Genomic DNA, 21323 nt, shown 5'->3' with positions numbered 1-21323 from the left:
GTTCTCTGGACAGACGATCCCCTTTTAAATTCTGTCTATATGATGATAGGTGAAATGTAATGGGGTTTAACGTCGCGTCTAAGATTACTGCACCTAGATAGCGACGCGCATACACGTGTATGTGTGACTGCTTGTATTAGTCCGGACAAATGCCGATTTATAGTGCTAGCCCCCTGAGACGTGTCAGCTTAATGTGGGAAGAAAGCCCGAAGTGGTGCAGGTCTCAGACATTTACCACTTCGGTGAAACCCACGAGCACGGGTATGATGCTGACAAGCCTAGAAACATAATCAGGGCGAACCGGGATTCGAACCCACAATCATAGGTTTCTGGCGTACCAAAGGGACGCAACTCTGCACAGCGTATCGTGGCGCCTTAGACGACTGGGCCACCCGTGTCCCCCTAATGAAGATTAAAGAGTAGTTAACTAATCACCATGAAACGCAATACCTTTGTGCTATAGCCTTTGTTCGAGAATATTGAACTGATGAAATTTGATTTAGGCTAATGGCAATATGATTCCGCCAAGAAATGATGATGTTAGCAGCTGTGAAGCTGGGGTGATGAGTGTAGCGTATAGCGTTAGCTCTATAGTAGTGTGCCTGCACCTCGTCGACACATTATCTACATCAATGAATATCTTGACGCTCTAAGAGTTAACTATCAATAGTTGTAAAATCATAAATCTGTCATGGTGACAGAGGAGTCCAGCTGCATCGTTTGGCCTCTTCCCATACGAGTGTCAAATGGTTCACATGACCCGGCCACGTCGTTGTAATGACGTTGTAATGACGTGGAAGCTGATCACGTGGCCATGCTGGAGCCGCCACGCCAAGGGCGAGTGTACTAAACGCAGTGACGTTGCAGGAGTTGTCGGTTTGGGTAAAATTGTTAAAGGCCCTACGCATCATCATACCGGGACGACCGCCTCCGTGGTCTCAATCCCCGGCCGCGTCATACCCAAAGACGTTAAAAGATGGTACTTGTTGTTACCCTGTCTGGCGCTCGGCATTAAGGGGCTAAAACAAGGACTGGTCGGCTCGGAGTCAGTATACTGTATCTGAGTGGGGTATTCATGTTAAACTGCTGGATGGTATCTCAGTGGGCTAGCACTATAAATCGGCATCAGTCCGGACTAGTACAAGCAGCCACACAAACACACACATTTGCATGCACGTCGCTATATAAGTGCAATAATCTTGGACGCGACGTTAAACCCCATTTCACCTCACCTCATACCGGGACTTTACAGGAGGACTCACATGGGGTCAGTTGGTAGTCTTGCAAATTTCAAACCAACTTGCATTAAGCCAAGCATGTAACACGTACGTTAGTCTAGCAGTTGATGATTACGTTAATAAGACTCCGACTACGTCTTGGGCATGGGTAGAGCAGTTGTCTAAGACGCCGAGTGGCGATCCTTTATTAAGAAACTTATAGTCGTGATCTGCCTGATTTTGGGTGATGTTTTGTCCCCCATCATACCCGTGCTTGTCGGTTTCATCATGGCGGTGAAGTGAAGACCTGCATCACTTCAAACTCACTCACTCACTCACTCACTCACTCACTCACTCACTCACTCACTCACTCACTCACTCACTCACTCACTCACTCACTCGTAAGTGGTTCGATCCCCATCCCGCGTAGTACCAGAGACGTATTTCAAACCGGGACCAAGAGATGTACGGATCTTAATTTTAGTACCCATTTTAAACAAGTACATCATGGATTGGAACATTTAATTCTCCACGACAACTGTGTTAGGGTTTTAATTCATATAAAATTTAATGAAATATGCAATTATACCCCCCGTTGCTCCATCGAGCAAGGGATGTTTGTTGTATAACGCCGCACTCAGCAATACTCCAGCCATATGACGGCGGTCTGTAAATATCGAGTCTGGACCAGATAATCCAGTGATTGACATCACGAGCCTCGATCCACGCAAACTTATATATCGTCGTTTTAAGCAGGACTATATTGTTATGAGTATACATATCACCCGCCCTGTGCCCCGAGCCTATAGAGCACCCAAGAGCGCCCCAGGGCGCCTCGTCTTGGTTTAGATGTGACACCCCTTCTGCCCGAACTGGAGACGGTATACTAGTATAGTATTAAGAGCCTCGTTTGGCGGGGGTGTTTTTAGTGTCTCAATGTTGTTGAAGATGGATGCCATGTTACGTTACATTGTCCAGTGTATAATGTTCAGCGGCGTAGTGTTTGTGAGTTTCCCAAAAGCGGTAAATCTGCATCACTTCGGGCTTTCCTCCAACACACCAGGATATAACTGAAGTACCTCTCAAAGCGGCGTTAAACCATATTCACTCAGTCTTTGCGTCATCTCATTGACTCTCCCATCCCGTCATCCCATCCCATCCCACTCTCACTCTCACAGAGTAATATGAAGGAACTTAATTGTTTTGTATTCTGAAATGTGCGTCCTGCATCCTCATCCTTTGATCTGTGACAGTGCAGAGTTGTGTCCCTTAGGCGTGTCAGGATCTTGTATTCGAGGTGAACGTGTATGACCTGCATCACGTTGAGTATCGCGCCACATCATGCTGAAATACTTATAAAATAGGATATAACCCAACCAAGTCAATACCTCATCAATCCGTTGCCAGTCTGATTTACACATTAATTATAACTGACTGCGTAGACAATGCGTTCAGTAGTATGACGTGATCTAAATGTAGACGTGTTTAAACGAAGATCAAAGCCACATTGCACAAGGGTTATTTTTATGAGATAGTTTCAGGGTTTTTTAAAACCTCTATGTGCCTGTATTCGTTCTGTGATATTTGAATGAAATGGTATGTGAAGTTTATAATCAAGATTTTTTGACAGATTGATGAAGGAGTTTACTTAGGTCATAAATATTTGTAATTACCTGCAAATCGATGCGGCTAAAAACAATATTGTCACTTTTATTACCTCAAACAGTATAAGGTTATTGCTGTGAATTAGCAATATGTCTGCGAATTATAGACATTATGAAAGTCTTGCGCGTAAAGAAAACAAGAGCGCTGTCTAAAAAGAATAGGTTCCATTTAATGTCTGAAACATATGGCAATACAGTTCAGACGATGTATCAAACTGGGCATCTTTTCATAACCCTCTCGACGATGTTGCAGCGCGTTATCACGTCTCTTTCTGTCAGACACGTTCCAGTTGCATATGTTCCTTGATATGAGAGTAGCAGATCTGTTAAGTAACAGACACTTGTATCATGAATAGAGTTGGCACTAGCAGACTTCCGTAAGTGCTTACTTAACGTTCATTGCGCTTGACAGAGGGTTCCATTGACTAATACGCATGGTGATTAATAAGAGCAGACTTTGCGGTATCATCTCAAGCCTGTTATCATACTTTAGTCTGAGACATTACGGGGACCCTAGAGACGTAAGCTGAGGAATTCACTTGGTACATATCACGTGACTGTCCGTTCACTTTCGTCCAATCCCTGCAACGCTTAATTTATCCTGTCGCTTTTCCTTTGCAAGAACTCTTGTCCAAACAGCCATCAGCTCATTGTAGCACTCGTACTCGGAGATGTCGGGAGGGCAGTTCATACCGTTCAGACTATTCCTGCCTTGCCGAGTACTGATTGTGACACCTGCAATACAATGTTTACACAGTTAACATGAGTTTCTCAAACAGTTTGTTTGTTTGTTTGTTGTTTAACGCCGCACTCAGCAATGTTCCAGCTATATGACGCCGGTCTGTAAATAATCGAGTCGGGGCCAGATAATCCAGTGATTGACATCATGAACATCGATCTACGCAACTGGGATACCATGACGTGCATCGACCAAGTCAGCGACCCTGACCACCCGATCCCGTTAGTCGTCTCTTACGCTAAGCATAGTCGCCTCTCACGACAAGCATGGGTTGCTGAGGACCAATTCTAACCCGGAATCTTCACGGGACTTTCTCAAACAGATCACTTCCGGTGAATGCCGTGAGAATGAGCTACAAATGTGAAAAGGCTTTGGTTAAAGGGCTTTATTGATGAAATATTTTGAAGGTATTAAAATGAATTTAACATGCTTTTTATGGACTTTAGATTTAATTGGGTGAAACTGAAAAAAACATAGATTATTATACGGGCACGTGCGTCATACTGATTTTAATCAAGAATTGTCTTTCACTTTGTGTGAGTTCATTGCAAGCTCTGATGTTCATACAGTTTGGCCCTCACTCTATGAAGGTTCATACTCCAATGAACTCACAAAAAGTGAAGGTCAGTTCTTATAATTTATTATCACATTACATTTGTATTTTCTTACATCAAAGGATGTAGGCCTAGATCTTTACACATTTTCATTGAGTATGTGTGACTTCATGTTTACACTGACAGCCATACAACAACCAGTTGTATTGTGGAATAAAATAGTTCCTCGTTAGGAGAGGTGACATGAGCGTACGTATGCAGAACTTGCTCTTCAGAAACATCTTACACAACACGTCTTCAAATAATATCACCATTAGATCAGAAAGGTCTGTTAAGAACTACGTCTGTAAGTCAATCACAATGACAGCGCGTCGTAATATATGTACATCAAGTACAAGACGTCAAAATGGCTGACACGTGACGTGACGTGAAAGATTTAGGAAGTTGTTTTTGAACCTGTGGCGGTTACATGTTTTAGTCATCATTGATCAACTAGCCGATCATAGAAAGGTGATTAAAGATGTGCCATATAGACACTAAGGTAAATTCATAGATTACTATATTTCTTCGTTTTGTTCACTGGGATGGGTCGTAGCGAGGATATTCGTGAACGATCATGCAGTCAAACCCTCTGACGTTTCTCTATGCACACTAAAACGCTGAGTACAAGATTAAAGTGTCTAAATGATCAGAAAGAACGCTTCTGTATGTATTTGTACAAGGGAATTCCCAGGGGTTCCCCAGGAATGTGGAAGTAGTCCGTCAGTGTTTACGTCTGGACGTCAAATTGTGTCATTCATACACTTATGAACGTCAATTTCGCGGTCATGTGACCGACCTCTCGTCCAATGAAAAAGCCGTATATCGTGCAAACTTCAAAAAAGAAAATTATTACATGATAACACGTGAATTCTCCTCGAGTCTTAGAAAACCACAAACAGAGAGCCATCATGTACATGTAGATACCGACATATAATATGAATTATTCCATAGGGTGAGTTAGTGAGTGAGTGAGTTGGGTTTTACGCAGATTTTAGCAATATTCCAGTAATAACGCGGGGAGGACACCAGGTTTGGGATACACACATTGTACCGATGGCGTGACGAGCGAACGCTCTCACCACACGGCTACTCCATGCATCCTTACCTCACAGAGGTTGTGGCATGTACAATCGCGATGCTAAAACCTGATGAATACAAATACAACACACATTACCTTTCTGCCGCATTTGTGAATGAGTAAAAGCGACAAAACCTTTTCTAACTTATAAAAACTTCTGCTAAAAGCAGAGTCGATAGTACGATTCCGAGCTTAAGTTTATGAATCGCTTTAAATAGTGATGACACCAGGTGTTCGCGAAAGGTTCGGGCATGACACATTTGGGGACAAAGTCCGCTTCTGGAACTATGGTTCATGCCACTTGAACTAGGATCACAATATATCGCAATGATTAATTAACGAAGATAGCGACATGTGTGCCAATGCTTACAAAATGAAAACAAGACATTCCGGCGATAAGGAATATTATCAAGTGGCGAGACCTGTGAAGATCCGGGGTAAAATAGGTCTTCAGCAACCCATGCTTGCCGTAAAAGACGACTATGCTTGTCGTAAGAGGCGACTATGCTTGTCGTAAGAGGCGATTAACGGGATCGGGTGGTCAGGCTCGCTGACTTGGTTGATGTCAATCACTGGATTGTCTGGTCCAGACTCGATTGTTTTCAGACAGCCGTCAAGTACATGTAGCTATAACATGGCTGAGTCCGGCGTTAAACAAAAATGAAAACAAGTGGACTTTAGTGCCATAGCTTGGATGTTTGTAGGAGAAAGGGCCATTGCATCGACACATACAGTTTTGTTTATCTGGACTTGGAGCTGCACAAATTATTATTTTCAAACTTTTTAGGACATCCAAGCATGTCAAGATAACAAGTAGTATTGTTTTCAAATTCTGCGGCAAAGTCCCCCCGTGGCGTGAACGTTTCTCCACTACCTCTCTGGTTTTGCTGGTTCGCACTTAATTATTTTGCGAAGAGCCATGGTGTAGCTGGAATATTGATTACTTTAACCAACCAACGAACATAGTAGAACATGTCAACCACGAGTTTTCTTATCCACATCTTTTAAGAAAATCATCTCGGGTAAATTGAGTGAGTGAGTTTGGTTTTTACGCCGCTTTTAGCAACATTCCAGCAATATCAAGGCGGGGGACACCAGAAATGGGCGTCACACATTGTACGCATGTCGGGATTTGAACCCGGGTACTCGGTGTGACGAGCGAATGCTTTAACCACCAGGCTACCCGACCGCCCCTCTCGGGTCAATGATGTGCAAACGTTCAAATAGTAGAACATGCTCCCTGATAGCCAAGCTTACCTATACGTTTATACCAATATATAGTTGAGTTGTCCAAACATAAAGTTGTTTAAATAAACACATTTTTTAAATATAAACACGTCGGTTAACTTTTAAAATAATTTGAAAAAATCTTTCCGTCATTTCTTAATTATTGCTTATCCCATGGACCAAGAAGGGCCTTTATCATACATTGGCCTTTGTGTGCTAGCTTAATATATTTCATTTACACCATCGGGGGATTCACCACGATAGTTTCCCATACTCCTCATCTTCAAGTTGCATTCATTTAGTTGTTACCACAGTTACTCACTGAAATAGTTTTGCAGTCCAGCAGTAGCCTGAAGGGGATATGAATAAAGTTGCATCATTACGTCCGTTAACTGAAACGCGGTTTCAACTTTCACGATGATTGGCAAAAGGAAACTTAAATTGTGAGATTACAAATTCCCCATTAAATCAGTCTTCAATCGGCATCGAATTTATTGCAAATTCGTTCAAAGAATATAAGTGATAAAAAAGGGATTACTTGAATAGATGGGTAATTTAAGCACAAGTTATTACTAATTATGTCCTAAAAATACATGTTATAAAACGAAATAACCATTAGCAGTAGTTAAATTTAGAAACCTACAACACACAGGTAGTATATACAAATCAACACTTAATAGACGGGGATTAAAGCGAGTGCTTTATGTTCAGACGTCTATTGCAGCTGTGGATGCATAGGCGGATCCGGGGGGGGGGGGGGGGGGGGGGTGGGGGGTGGGTGGGAGTGGAGGTGGGGATGGGGGGGGGGGGGGGGGGGGGGATAGGGGTTCCGGACCTCCTCGTCCCCCTTTTGCATTTTGGATTTGTGGGCAGTACGTTGTGCTGAAGAATGTGAAAAGTTACGTAATATATCAAAGGAAGGAAGAGGTACGACAAGTTTCTTTTTGGCGCTCATGAATGTCACATTGTTGGACTTACATCATACAGTCTTGTTTATTTGTTTGTTGTTTAGCGCCGCACTGTTACGACGTAAATTGAAATAAACTGCGGTAAAATGTAATACTGCGTACATTGTAATACATACTGCGGTAAATTGTAATAACTTCACTGCGGTAAATTGTAATATTTTCACTGCGGTAAATTGTAAAACATACTGCAGTAAATTGTAATAACTTCACTGCGGTAAATTGTAATAGAAACAGCGGCAAATTGTAATAACCCCTGCGGTAAATTGTAATAAAAGATTATTCATTTGCAAACATACAAATTTTACCTGCATGAAGTTTAAAATGTGCGACTAAGCTGTTTGGAAAGCGAAATCCGGACTTTGAAACGACTGTTGTACATTAAATTCTTGATATTTGTATTTACTCAGAACAGAATTCGAGTTCCAGTGTTTGTTCGACCTGAACAAGATCGATTCCAACCTCCAGCATGCTTAAGGAAATAGAAAAAGCGAATTTACTTCAATTTCTATCATTCGTATAAAAGAGGTGCGGCAAATTGTAACAAACTGTGTCAAACTGTGTCAGTCCTTCAACAAATAAATATTACACCCTCATGTCCAGTAAACATGAAAATATTTTAAAGAATCTTGCAATGTATATAAGTCTGCAAAACTAAGAAGAGCTGTCATGGAACAACATAACACTGTCTCTCTGTTGTAATATTATGTGATACAGGCCACTCATTCAACATACATAATTATATATGCTATCACTAAAAGCTCAGGTTATTAAACAAATAATAACTGCATCGTACTTGAATGTGTATTGCAAAAGCGTGTTAATATTATTTCTTCTTTTTTCACAAATGTAATTACGAATGGTAAGAGTGGGTAATGTTAGGTTCAAGATTTGAGAGTATATTAGACATTACCTATGAAGATCTCTGTCCTTCATGATCAGTATGGATAGAAAATATATTTCTCTTCCAGTAAATATATATCTTTGCTTAATTATGATGTGTTGATCACGAGTGGAGGACATTTCCCCACTCGGACAATTCACCATACTGGCGTTTCAACAAATGGGTTTTCCCCTAACAGAATAATAAAAATGATATAAAACAACAGACATGAAATTTTCAATACCTTTTTATTTTCAAGTTGCCGCACCAGCCTCTCAACATGAATGACAGAAATTGGATGTTGGAGGTTGGAATTGATCATGTTAAAGTAAAACACTTGAAATCGAATTCAGTTTGAAATCAGAAGGATTAAGATATTGTTAATACAATTTACCGAATTTAGTATTACAATTTGCCGCAGTTTGTTGCAATGCATCTTATCGGAGGAAGCACTTTGAAAAAAGGGAAAAGTTATTGTTGTCACAGTTCCTATAACAACTTCTGATAATTCCGATATAAGGCAATCAGTATAACGTTTAGTAATCAGCATTACATTGAAAAAAGGTAATTGAATCTACAAAACTCGTTGTCACGCTATTAATAATAGTTCTGATCTTTCTATTCACTTTCAACATTTATGTAAGGTGATAACATATCTGTGAAATATCGAGTGGCGTGCACAGTGACATCTCGTTGATGCGGAAACAAGCCTTGCGTTGGATTAATCTTCGGAACTAAATAAGGAACGTTACGACACTTATTTCGTTAATCCGGAAATATGTCTATGTATGGAGTTTGTTTCGACTGTTTCGAAGGAAGTGAACTATAAAGCTACATTTTACATTATGTATGTACATACTCGATGTGTTCATACTCGATGTGTATACATACTCTATGTGTTCATACTCGATGTGTATACATACTCTATGTGTTCATACTCGATGTGTATACATACTCTATGTTTATACTTACTCTATGTGTGTACATACTCTATGTGTGTACATACTCTATGTGTATACTTTCTCTATGTGTATACATACTCTATGTGCATACTCTATGTGTATACTTTCTCTATGTGTATACATACCCGATGAGTATACTTACACTATGTGTATATACTTGATGTGTGCATACTCTATGTGTATACATACTCTATGTGCATACTTACTCTATGTGCATACTTACTCTATGTGTATACTTACTCGATGTGTATACATCCTCTATGTGTATACATCCTCTATGTGTATACATACTCTATGTGTATACTTACTCTATGTGTATACATCCTCTATGTGCATACTTACTCTATGTGCATACTTACTCTATGTGTATACATACTCTATGTGTATACATCCTCTATGTGTGTACAAACTCTATGTGCATACTTACTCTATGTGCATACTTACTCTATGTGTATACTTACTCTATGTGTATACATACTCTATGTGCATACTTACTCTATGTGTATATACTTGATGTGTACATGCTCTATGTGTATACATACTCTATGTGTATACATCCTCTATGTGTATACATACTCTTTGTGTATACATACTCTATGTGTATACATCCTCTATGTGTGTACATCCTCTATGTGTATACATACTCTATGTGCATACTTACTCTATGTGTATATACTTGATGTGTACATGCTCTATGTGTATACATTCTCTATGTGTATACATACTCTATTTGTACGTACTCTATGACCGATCGATCGATCATACTCTATGTGTTTACTTACTCTATGTGTATATGCTCGATGTTTACATACTCTATGTGTATAGTTACTCTATGTGTATTCATACTCTACGTGTACATACTCTATATGTACTTACTCTATGTGTACTTACTCTATGTATATATACTCTATGTGTACATACTCTATGTATATATACTCTATGTGTACATACTCTATGTATATATACTCTATGTGTACATACTCTATGTATATATACTCTATGTGTACATACTCTATGTATATATACTCTATGTGTACATACTCTATGTATATATACTCTATGTGTACATACTCTATGTATATATACTCTATGTGTATACATACTCTATGTATATATACTCTATATGTACATACTCTATGTATATATACTCTATGTGTACATACTCTATGTATATATACTCTATGTGTACATACTCTATGTATATATACTCTATATGTACATACTCTATGTATATATACTCTATGTGTACATACTCTATGTATATATACTCTATGTGTACATACTCTATGTATATATACTCTATGTGTACTTACTCTATGTATATATACTCTATGTGTACATACTCTATGTATATATACTCTATATGTACATACTCTATGTATATATACTCTATGTGTACATACTCTATGTATATATACTCTATGTGTACATACTCTATGTATATATACTCTATGTGTACATACTCTATGTATATATACTCTATGTGTACATACTCTATGTATATATACTCTATGTGTATACATACTCTATGTGTACATACTCTATGTGTACATACTCTATGTATATATACTCTATGTGTACATACTCTATGTATATATACTCTATGTGTACTTACTCTATGTATATATACTCTATGTGTACATACTCTATGTATATATACTCTATATGTACATACTCTATGTATATATACTCTATGTGTACATACTCTATGTATATATACTCTATGTGTACATACTCTATGTATATATACTCTATGTGTATACATACTCTATGTATATATACTCTATGTATATATACTCTATGTGTACATACTCTATGTATATATACTCTATGTGTACATACTCTATGTATATATACTCTATGTGTATACATACTCTATGTGTACATACTCTATGTGTACATACTCTATGTATATATACTCTATGTGTACATACTCTATGTATATATACTCTATGTGTACATACTCTATGTATATATACTCTATATGTACATACTCTATGTATATATACTCTATGTGTACATACTCTATGTATATATACTCTATGTGTACATACTCTATGTATATATACTCTATGTGTACATACTCTATGTATATATACTCTATGTGTACATACTCTATGTGTACATACTCTATGTGTACATACTCTATGTGTACATACTCTATGTGTACATACTCTATGTGTATATACTCTATGTGTACATACTCTATGTGTACATACTCTATGTGTACATACTCTATGTATATATACTCTATGTGTACATACTCTATGTATATATACTCTATGTGTACATACTCTATGTATATATACTCTATATGTACATACTCTATGTATATATACTCTATGTGTACATACTCTATGTATATATACTCTATGTGTACTTACTCTATGTATATATACTCTATGTGTACATACTCTATGTATATATACTCTATGTGTACATACTCTATGTATATATACTCTATGTGTACATACTCTATGTATATATACTCTATGTGTACATACTCTATGTATATATACTCTATGTGTACTTACTCTATGTATATATACTCTATGTGTACATACTCTATGTATATATACTCTATGTGTACATACTCTATGTATATATACTCTATGTGTACATACTCTATGTATATATACTCTATGTGTACTTACTCTATGTATATATACTCTATGTGTACATACTCTATGTATATATACTCTATGTGTACATACTCTATGTATATATACTCTATGTGTACATACTCTATGTATATATACTCTATGTGTACATACTCTATGTATATATACTCTATGTGTACATACTCTATGTATATATACTCTATGTGTACATACTCTATGTATATATACTCTATGTGTACATACTCTGTGTGTACTTACTCTATGTGTACATACTCTATGTATATATACTCTATGTGTACATACTCTATGTATATATACTCTATGTGTACATACTCTATGTATATATACTCTATGTGTACATACTCTATGTATATATACTCTATGTGTACATACTCTATGTATATATACTCTATGTGTACTTACTCTATGTATATATACTCTATGTGTACTTACTCTATGTATATATACTCTATGTGTACATACTCTATGTGTATATACTCTATGTGTACATACTCTATGTATATATACTCTATGTGTACTTACTCTATGTATATATACTCTATGTGTACATACTCTATGTATATATACTCTATGTGTACTTACTCTATGTATATATACTCTATGTGTACATACTCTATGTATATATACTCTATGTGTACATACTCTATGTATATATACTCTATGTGTACATACTCTATGTATATATACTCTATGTGTACATACTCTGTGTATATATACTCTATGTGTACATACTCTGTGTGTATACATACTCTGTTTGTGCATACTTTATGGGTACATAGTTTTCATTATCCGCCGAAACAATTGGATTGCTACAATCCACATTGTGTTCATTGAAAACGCTACACTCACAAGTAATAGACTGTGCCGTTAAAGAAGCAGGTAGTGTGACATTCTTGGGATATAACAAACCATGTATGACAGATGAGGTTTAAATAAAAATGAGAATTAATCTGGCGTCTTGGAGTGTGACAAATGGGGATATGACTAATCGGACGTTTAAATATAGTGCATTAACAAAGCGCATCTCAGTGGTATGATAGTTGCTGTGAGTTATGAAAAACTGAAATATTTGGATGTTTAAATATATTTAAAAGCCAAAAAGATTTGGTTTTACTGGAAACTTATCACCGCATCCGGAATCAGTATAACGAAACATGTTGAAAAATGAACGTTGAATATTATGAAATGAAACAGGAATTTCTTGAGAAAAACATTCATAATTCAAAAGTCTTTTGATCAACTCTGAAACAGCTTGGGGCAACTCCACACAGTCATAGTGATATTAGTATCGAAAACTGGTCTTTTCACTTTAAAAAGTTCTTTACAGCCCATGATGACGGTAATTGTGACTTTTTTCAACATAACATATGAAGACTATCACGAGGCATACTCGAGACCCCGATTACAAGTGATGAAATGAGATAAAGCATTTCTCATCTTAAAATTGGTAAATCAGCTGGATATTTCAGAGTTATTTAAATATTCTACAGATATCCTTGTACCATATATAGAGTTGATTTTTAATATAATGCTGGAAACATCATACTTTCCTGAAGACTGGGCACTTGGTATTATCGTCCCTCTCCACAAACAAGGTTCGGTGAATGATACAAATAACTATCGAGGCATTGTGTTGTCAAGCATTTTTAACAAAAGGTTAGTATCATGGGCTGGTGCTTTCGAAAGGATGAGTGGGTCTCAATCTGATTTTAGGCAAGGGTACTCGACAATTGATGATATATTTATGTTGCAAACAATAATACAAAATTACCTAGAAAAGAATAGTGATAAATTATTCGCATTTTTGTATATTTCTCTAAAGCCTTTGATTCTGTTAGCGGAAATATATTATGGTCACGTTTTGTTCTCCTTTTATATCAATGAATTAGCTCAACAAATTCAGCATGGCATCCAACTTCACCCGGAAACTATACAGTTATTTCTTCTTTTGTTTGCCGATGATACAGTAATGTTTTCAAGCACAATACCTTGACTACAAAAGCAAATTAATCAGTTGAAATGTCATTGCAAAGAATGGAATCTATCTGTCAACAAGAATAAGACAAAGGTTATTATTTTTTATAAACGGTGGTACTAGCTAGAAGGGAGAAATGGTTTTATCAAGGTTTTATCAAGTTTTTATCAAGGGCATTCATTAAATTTTGAATCGTTCAAAAGTTCTAAGGTGTATATTTTACAAACAGATTGTCATGGAAGATGCATGCTAACCAAGCTGCTGTACAAGCTAAGCAGGTCTTAATTGGAAGTCTTCAACATATAGAAATATATCCTATAAAACATTCTTTAAGATTTTCGATACACAAATAGATCAAATTTTGTTTTAGGGAGCAGAGGTTTGGGAATTAGAAATGACTGATGTTATAGAAAAATTACATTTATAAGCATGAAAAAGATTCAGAACAGAACAGAACAGAACAGCACTTTATTTCTCTCAGGCCGAGTCCATCGGCATATGAGGTACAAACAGTATTTTACATTGCGATGGACAGAGGTTATCCGGAAGTTTTTACAATTTTCAATATAATGTTAATAAATTTACATAATTTACATTAGTCTAGACTAATGATTTTCGATGAATGTGGACGATACCCATTAACTATTTTTGCAAAGTTAAAGACGATAAAATACTGGATTAAATTACGTAAAAATACTTGCAACCAGATATCCAAAGAAATGTTATAACATGCTATTACTCTATGATCAACAAGGGCAGACTAACTGGGCATCTTCTGTTAAGCATCAACTTTATTCATGTGGTTATGGTAATATATGGTCAGAACAGGACACGTATATACCAGATTATTTCATAGATGCTTTTACCAGACCCTGAAAGATATGTACATTCAAAATTGGCATTTTTCCTAATCAGTGTCAAACTATCAAGTTATTCCCCCTTTAAAAACAGTTTCTGTGAAAAGCAATAGTTATTAAATATAACACAAAAACATTGACATTTAAAATTGGCATTTTTCCTAATCAGTGTCCAATACGACTATCAAGTTATTCCCTATTTGAAAACAGTTTCTGTGAAAAGCAATACTTATTAAATATAACACAAAAAACAGTTCCCTTCAAAATTGGCATTTTTCCTAATCAGTGTCCAATAAACTATCAAGTTATTCCCTATTTGAAAACAGTTTCTGTGAAGAGCAATTCTTATTCAATATAACACAAAAAAACATTTCTAATGGCACTTGCAAGATTCAGATGTCGTTCACACGAACTCTTTACCGACACTTGAAGATATATGGGGATCGTAAGAGAACACAGGATTTGTCAGTTTTGTGAGTTAAACACTGTAGAAAGTAAACAAATATCATTTCTTACTACTTTGTCCCTTGTATGCTGAACTCAGAAAACAGTTCATTGATAAATGTTATACCCGTTATCCAAATTTACATTTATTTGTTTCGTTAACGTCAAGTAACAATGCAGTAATAACGTAAAAACTGTTTATGTACATACTGCAAGCTATGACGTTAAGAAGTTCCACATATGCTACCTTATAAATGTGTATACACCCATTACTACATAACATGTACTATAGGCCTATGGTATCTCGGTATTATGACTAAACACATATTGACTAATCGGGGGTTTATATTTAACTGGGAATGAATCTGGCATCTTGGGCTGTGACAAATGGGGATATGACAAATCGGAGGTTTAAGTGGAATCAAGAAGGAGTCCTGCATCAAGGCTGTAACGAATGGGGGTGTGACAGATATGCATTATTATTTGAAAATTGGGCTGATTCCCGCATTCTAGGTTTACGACGAACATAGGTATGACAAATGGCGGTATGGCAATACGGAGGTTTAAATGAAAATGGGAATGAGTCGGCGTGTTCCTCCAGCAATAAACGCGAAACAAGATTTAATTACACTCATTAACTGTGTCTGGAGGAGTGCTCACCCCTTCTAGAATATTTAAAATGATTGAGAAATGCACATGCGTCTGATTTGGACAAAACAATTAAAGTGCGTCGATTACCTCTCCCTGTTTGTGGTTCGTCTCTGAAATAAGGGAACCAATCAGGTCTTAGAATTGCAGCAGATGTCAGGTGATACGTCAAAAACACAGCCAAGAGGATGAGGATGTGGTTGGTGGCCATTACAAGGTTGGTGTTAAAAGCACACGCTGATGTCTGAAACGAAAAAGGAACAGTGAGACGTTGTGAGATTAAACTGATTAGTCGGTTATTTGGGTGCGGCCCCCACTGGGACTCAGGAACACTTAAAGGGCCGCAAGATCGGGCAAAAGTGGCAGTCCTCGCAAAATTGATTCATGTTGTAAAAAACAACGCTTTGTCCACAAGGTCACAGTTTATGAAGTATCACAAGCTAATAACACAGAAACACTGAGTCAGTTTCACACGTGGTAGTAGTTATTAGGGAACCACCACTTGATATTCTTGTGTGTGTGTGTGTGTGTGTGTGTGTGTGTGTGTGTGTGTGTGTGTGTGTGTGTGTGTGTGTGTGTGTGTGTGTGTCTGTGTGTCTGTGTGTCTGTGCGTTGTGTATGTGTTTTGTGGTGTGTGTACGTGCATGTGTGTATGTGTGTGTGCGTATGTGTTTGTAATTGTGTGTCTGTGTATGTATGCGTTTGTGTGTGTCTATGTATGTGTTTGTGTGTGTCTATGTATGCGTTTGTGTGTGTACGTGTTTGTGTGTGTGTATGTGTTTGACTCTGTGTGTGCGCGTGCATGCGCAAATGTGTGAATATATGTGTGTGCGCGCGTGTGTTGTCGGTTTTTTTAAACAAAATATATCGCTCATTGGACAATAGCGATTCAACGGACGCGAAACTCTGCGTCAAATATATGAGTGCATTGAAATTGTTGCAAAATACAAAGAGTTTATCCACTGGGAGGGAACAGTGTTTATGCATGTTTAGGAATGAATGCTGCTGTTTCAAAATTTGATACCACTTAAAATTAAATTCCTTACAAAATAATTTAAAAATACAAACAGTCAAATGCTTCATGGATCTTCTAGTAAAAGTTTATATGATCACACATTTGATAAAACAATCAAGCAAGAAATAAATGTGCGCCAGTCATGGAAATATAAACACAGTTAGTTTCCTCAAAGAGATAAACATACAAATATCCTCTATGCATTCAACTTTTAACATTATGTCGGACCCCCATTTTGAAGCTGGGAACGCAATGTTTATAATCTGGGGCCCTCAAGAATGGATCATTGAAAATCAGCGATGACCCCAGGTGTTTGCGAGAAGGGTAAGCATGTCCTGACCTTCTGGTAACACCCAAACATACAAAATTTGCATAAAACACATCATCATTTTACCGTAGTAATAAGTAAAGTTGTGGGAAATGTCATTGGTAACTCTCTCTACATGTTGTTACGTAAAGAGACACATAACGTCACCGTCACTATGGCGATATGAAAAATGTGTCCTTGAGAATAGAACCGCATGGTGAACGGATTTCAGATCAGGGACCAATGTTCACCACACTCATTATATTACAAGGAAAATGGTATTTGCATGACCATGCCGAATGCCGCGGTTATTTTTAAATGTGGGACTGAGAGAAATGATATATCACATCAATATCAAATGATATTTACACGGATTAAAAAGTCAACAATGTTCACAGTTCAACAACGACTTTCCACCAATCACATGTTGTTTTATAATTCTAAGGAAGCATAAATGGCAAATTTGATCATGCAGATTCACAATGTAAATGTTACTCAATATTAGTTAAGTAAATACACACTAGAACACCGGTGCTGCTGAAGAGTCACAACAAATTAAACCGCAGAAAACAAACATGTCAGGCTGTCAATACATTAGCACGAATGGCCACAGTACATAGGAAATAGCCGAGTTAACTCACCACAGGAGGGGCTCGTAGACTCAATAATTATCCTAACAACTTCTCATTCCATTGATGCTGTCGGTAGCCCAGTCACGACTGATGGAGACAACGCAGGCCCCCAATGTTATATAAACCTGTAAGCCTACACAATTCATGCTGTTATCCCATTACTATAACACATCTCATCAAGGGAAACTTGTCAGCCTGTCACATGGAATATTCATAATCAGATAATCACTTTAGATCAAGTCTGAGATAGGAAAACGCCTCTTACACAGAGACACCTTTCAATTACGAACTTTCATCACTTTGATTACGGAATATGAGTCATGGGAATGCAACGTAAATATAATTTCAATAACGCAAGATATTAGGATCGCCCCGTTCTGTCGCCCACTCTGGTGGTGATACATTCCTATTTTTGCAGTTCGAAAAATACAACTGAGTAAATGGCATAAAAAATTAACATTGACATTAAAACCCAATCATCTGCTATGTGAATATATTCCAAACGAGAGTTAACAAGTGATTACAATTTTACCCTCGATTTCTCAATTTGAGAACAACAACATTCAAGGCCTCAGTAAACTTTCAAAGATTCTATGGTAGACATGAAGAGGATGTTTTCAACGTTGATGCATCAGTAACAAAAATTATGTGCGATGCAATTCCCTACTTTGACCACTTGACTTGCCTTTGCATGTGTTTGTGTCGGGTGCCACCGGTGGGGAAGGATACGCGAACATGATTATGGAAATGCTATCTGTCTTCTCCTTTTATTTATTTTGTCGCTTGTAATTTTAAAACATGTATACAGCTGTCACGAAGTATACACGCAAAAGGAAGTATTTCATCTGGTCCTGATAGTAAGATCAGTGCCTTAACATTTGTAAATAAAAATCAAGTTACTTAAGAAAATAAAACAGGAATCTGTTCCCATTTAGAATTGATATACATGTGCACAAATAATTCAGATAAGTATCATTAAACTTGTGAAACATGACATTTTCCTATTGTAGAATGTTATTTTTATTGCGATAACAAGGACAGTTGAATACTTTCTGGTGTCGCAATGGCTTATTTAAATGGCATTAAATGCTATGGTAATAACCCTACTTGGTTCACCTTGTCTGGTAACATATACAGTGCACAGGTCACAAATCAGGCGAAATTAAGCAACGTGGTTCGCAGAGTAGTCGGATGGGTGACCCTGCTTGGGAAGCTTGACACCTGAGAGTTTCTAGGGCTTCGGTCCTGCCTCACTCTGAAATACTTGTCACATGTGGTGTCTCCATGGCCAGTGAATTGTGCCACCCATTTTCAACCAGCAGTAAATGGGTACCCGGTAGGATGAGATGGTAAATGAATGCAAACCTAGTGCCTATCCTCCTCGTTCTTCTTCTTCTTCCTCTTCTTCTTCTTCTTCTTCTTCTTCTTCTTCTTATTATTATTATATTAAAATAAAAAATGCAACAAAGAGGGTTTGGGTTGTCCTGGCACAGTCAGGCTGGTTAGGCTCATCATCAGCTCAGGGCCCTTGCCCCCTTTACACGCAGACCAGGCAGCGAATGGGACTTCTCCCAGGAAGCGCTGCCTGGTCAAACCCAACCAGAACTTTTCGGAGAATGTGAAGACTCCCCAACACTGCAGCCTTCTGCATAACCCAGATTGTCAGAAGGGCTGAATTCCTGGTAGCAAACCCGGGTACTCTCCCAATGTCAGTCAACAGACTGAGAGGTACCAAACCTAAGGCACCAAGAACATTGGGGAGTCGAACAACTTGGTACTTGGGATGCAAGCGTGACATTTCGAAAGCGAGGTCTGCATATTTTTTCCTAAATCTTGTCAATCACATTACTGTCAAAGGGAACAGAAAATTCAATGATATAAATGATTTCATTGGATTTATCAAAAAGGACAAGATCAAGTTTGTTGGCCTGGATACGTCTGAGGCTGTAAATGGGCCTATTCCAAAGGGTTTTGTATTTATCATTTTCCATGATGCCCTCTACATATTCCGGTATGTACCATGGAAGGACCTCAGTGTCAAAACCACAAGAATATCGAAGACGGTAATAAAATGATCGAGCCACCCCATCATGTCGTTTAAGACACCCACTCACAAAGTGTTGGACAGCCTCATTAAATTCATAACATAATCTACATTATATATTTACATTTTGATGCAAAATCACACATTGACGGTTTCGAGTTGGAAGTGACTGGTCCTAAGCAACAAATAGAAAGCCTTCTGATTCACTTTTCAGGCCAGACGACTTCATCCAAGCGAAGGACTCTGCAGGATTGGTGATCTTCTCAACACACTGCACATAAACTCGATACAGTGGTCTTTCAGAAAGCCTCTCCTTGAAAAACTGAGACTGGGCCGACTTGATATGGCACTTTGCTTGGTTGACACTCATTTCTGTACCGTCCAGCAGTACAGTACCATCAACAAAATCAACACCGACATTGAGATGATGATGATGATGATGATTATTATTATTATTATCACATTATCATTATTATTAAAACATCACACACACACACACACAATAAGACATAATAAACAGGAAAAAGTCGAGTTTCTGGACTAATAGGGTTTCACTGTAGACACTGAGAAATTAAAAAAAAGCTGTTTCATCATAATATACGTAGCTATGTATGGTTGTAGTTAGCCTAATTATGATAAACTGTGTTCTATTTGTGTATACGCACTGTGTCTACCCCCAGCATCATTTAAATGTCCACGACCCCCTCATAATGATATTCGGCGTAGGAGGACGACGTCGTGACAGACTATAGCCGTAAATGTCACTGGTCAATAACAGCTGACCTCCGCTGACCCCCAATTATCTAAGCTCATCTCGTGCAAGAACTCCAACGACCCTGAGTGTTTCGTGGGTATCTAATCCCTTTACTGCGTAGCCAATATTTTAGAAGCCTTTTAAAATACATATTATAGCATTTAAGATTTCTAGTTTCAATATACTTTATATTTATTGGTTAATTATATAATGGTTTTTGTGTGTGAGAAATCCCGGTCGTTAGGTGGGAGAAAAAATGTGAATCTGTCGCCATGTGTATATCATGTCTTGTGCGTGTTGCTGTTCAACGAGGGGGCACGGGTGGCCCAGTCGTCTAAGGCGCCGTGATTCGCTGTGCAGAGTCGCGTCCCTTGGCACGCCAGAAACCTAGGATTGTGGGTTCGAATCCCGGTTCGCCCGGATTATGTTTCTAGGTTTGTCAGCACCATACCCGTGCTCGTGGGTTTCACCTAAGTGGTAAACGTCTGAGACCTGCATCACTTCGGGCTTTCCTCCCACATTAAGCTGACACGCCGTGATATAACTGGAATACTGTTAAAAGCGTTGTTAAACCCAACTCACTCACTCACTGCTGTTCAACGTGAAGACGTGTGAGTTTGATTTTCAGATTTTTGTTTTCAGCATCGGTGGAACCAGTACAGTAATATAAAAAC

The 21323-nt window shown here is 37.8% G+C and overlaps 1 long non-coding RNA gene across 1 annotated transcript in view; it reads right to left on the bottom strand.

The window, feature by feature from the left end:
- Positions 1 to 3031: 3031 nt before the first annotated feature.
- Positions 3032 to 21323, bottom strand: part of LOC124143996 — a 42853-nt gene continuing 24561 nt past the window's right edge. The window contains exons 2-3 of the long non-coding RNA XR_006862362.2: positions 15988 to 16141; positions 3032 to 3616 (exon numbers count right to left, since the gene is read on the bottom strand). This is a non-coding gene — a long non-coding RNA (uncharacterized LOC124143996). The remainder of the gene's footprint in view (positions 3617 to 15987; positions 16142 to 21323) is intronic.

Source organism: Haliotis rufescens, unplaced genomic scaffold, assembly GCF_023055435.1.
Source record: "Haliotis rufescens isolate VD_foot unplaced genomic scaffold, xgHalRufe1.0.p SCAF_6, whole genome shotgun sequence".
NCBI lineage: Eukaryota > Metazoa > Mollusca > Gastropoda > Lepetellida > Haliotidae > Haliotis > Haliotis rufescens.
The sequence above is the reverse complement of the archived record's forward strand: the minus strand, read 5'-3'. Positions and strand labels throughout refer to the sequence as shown.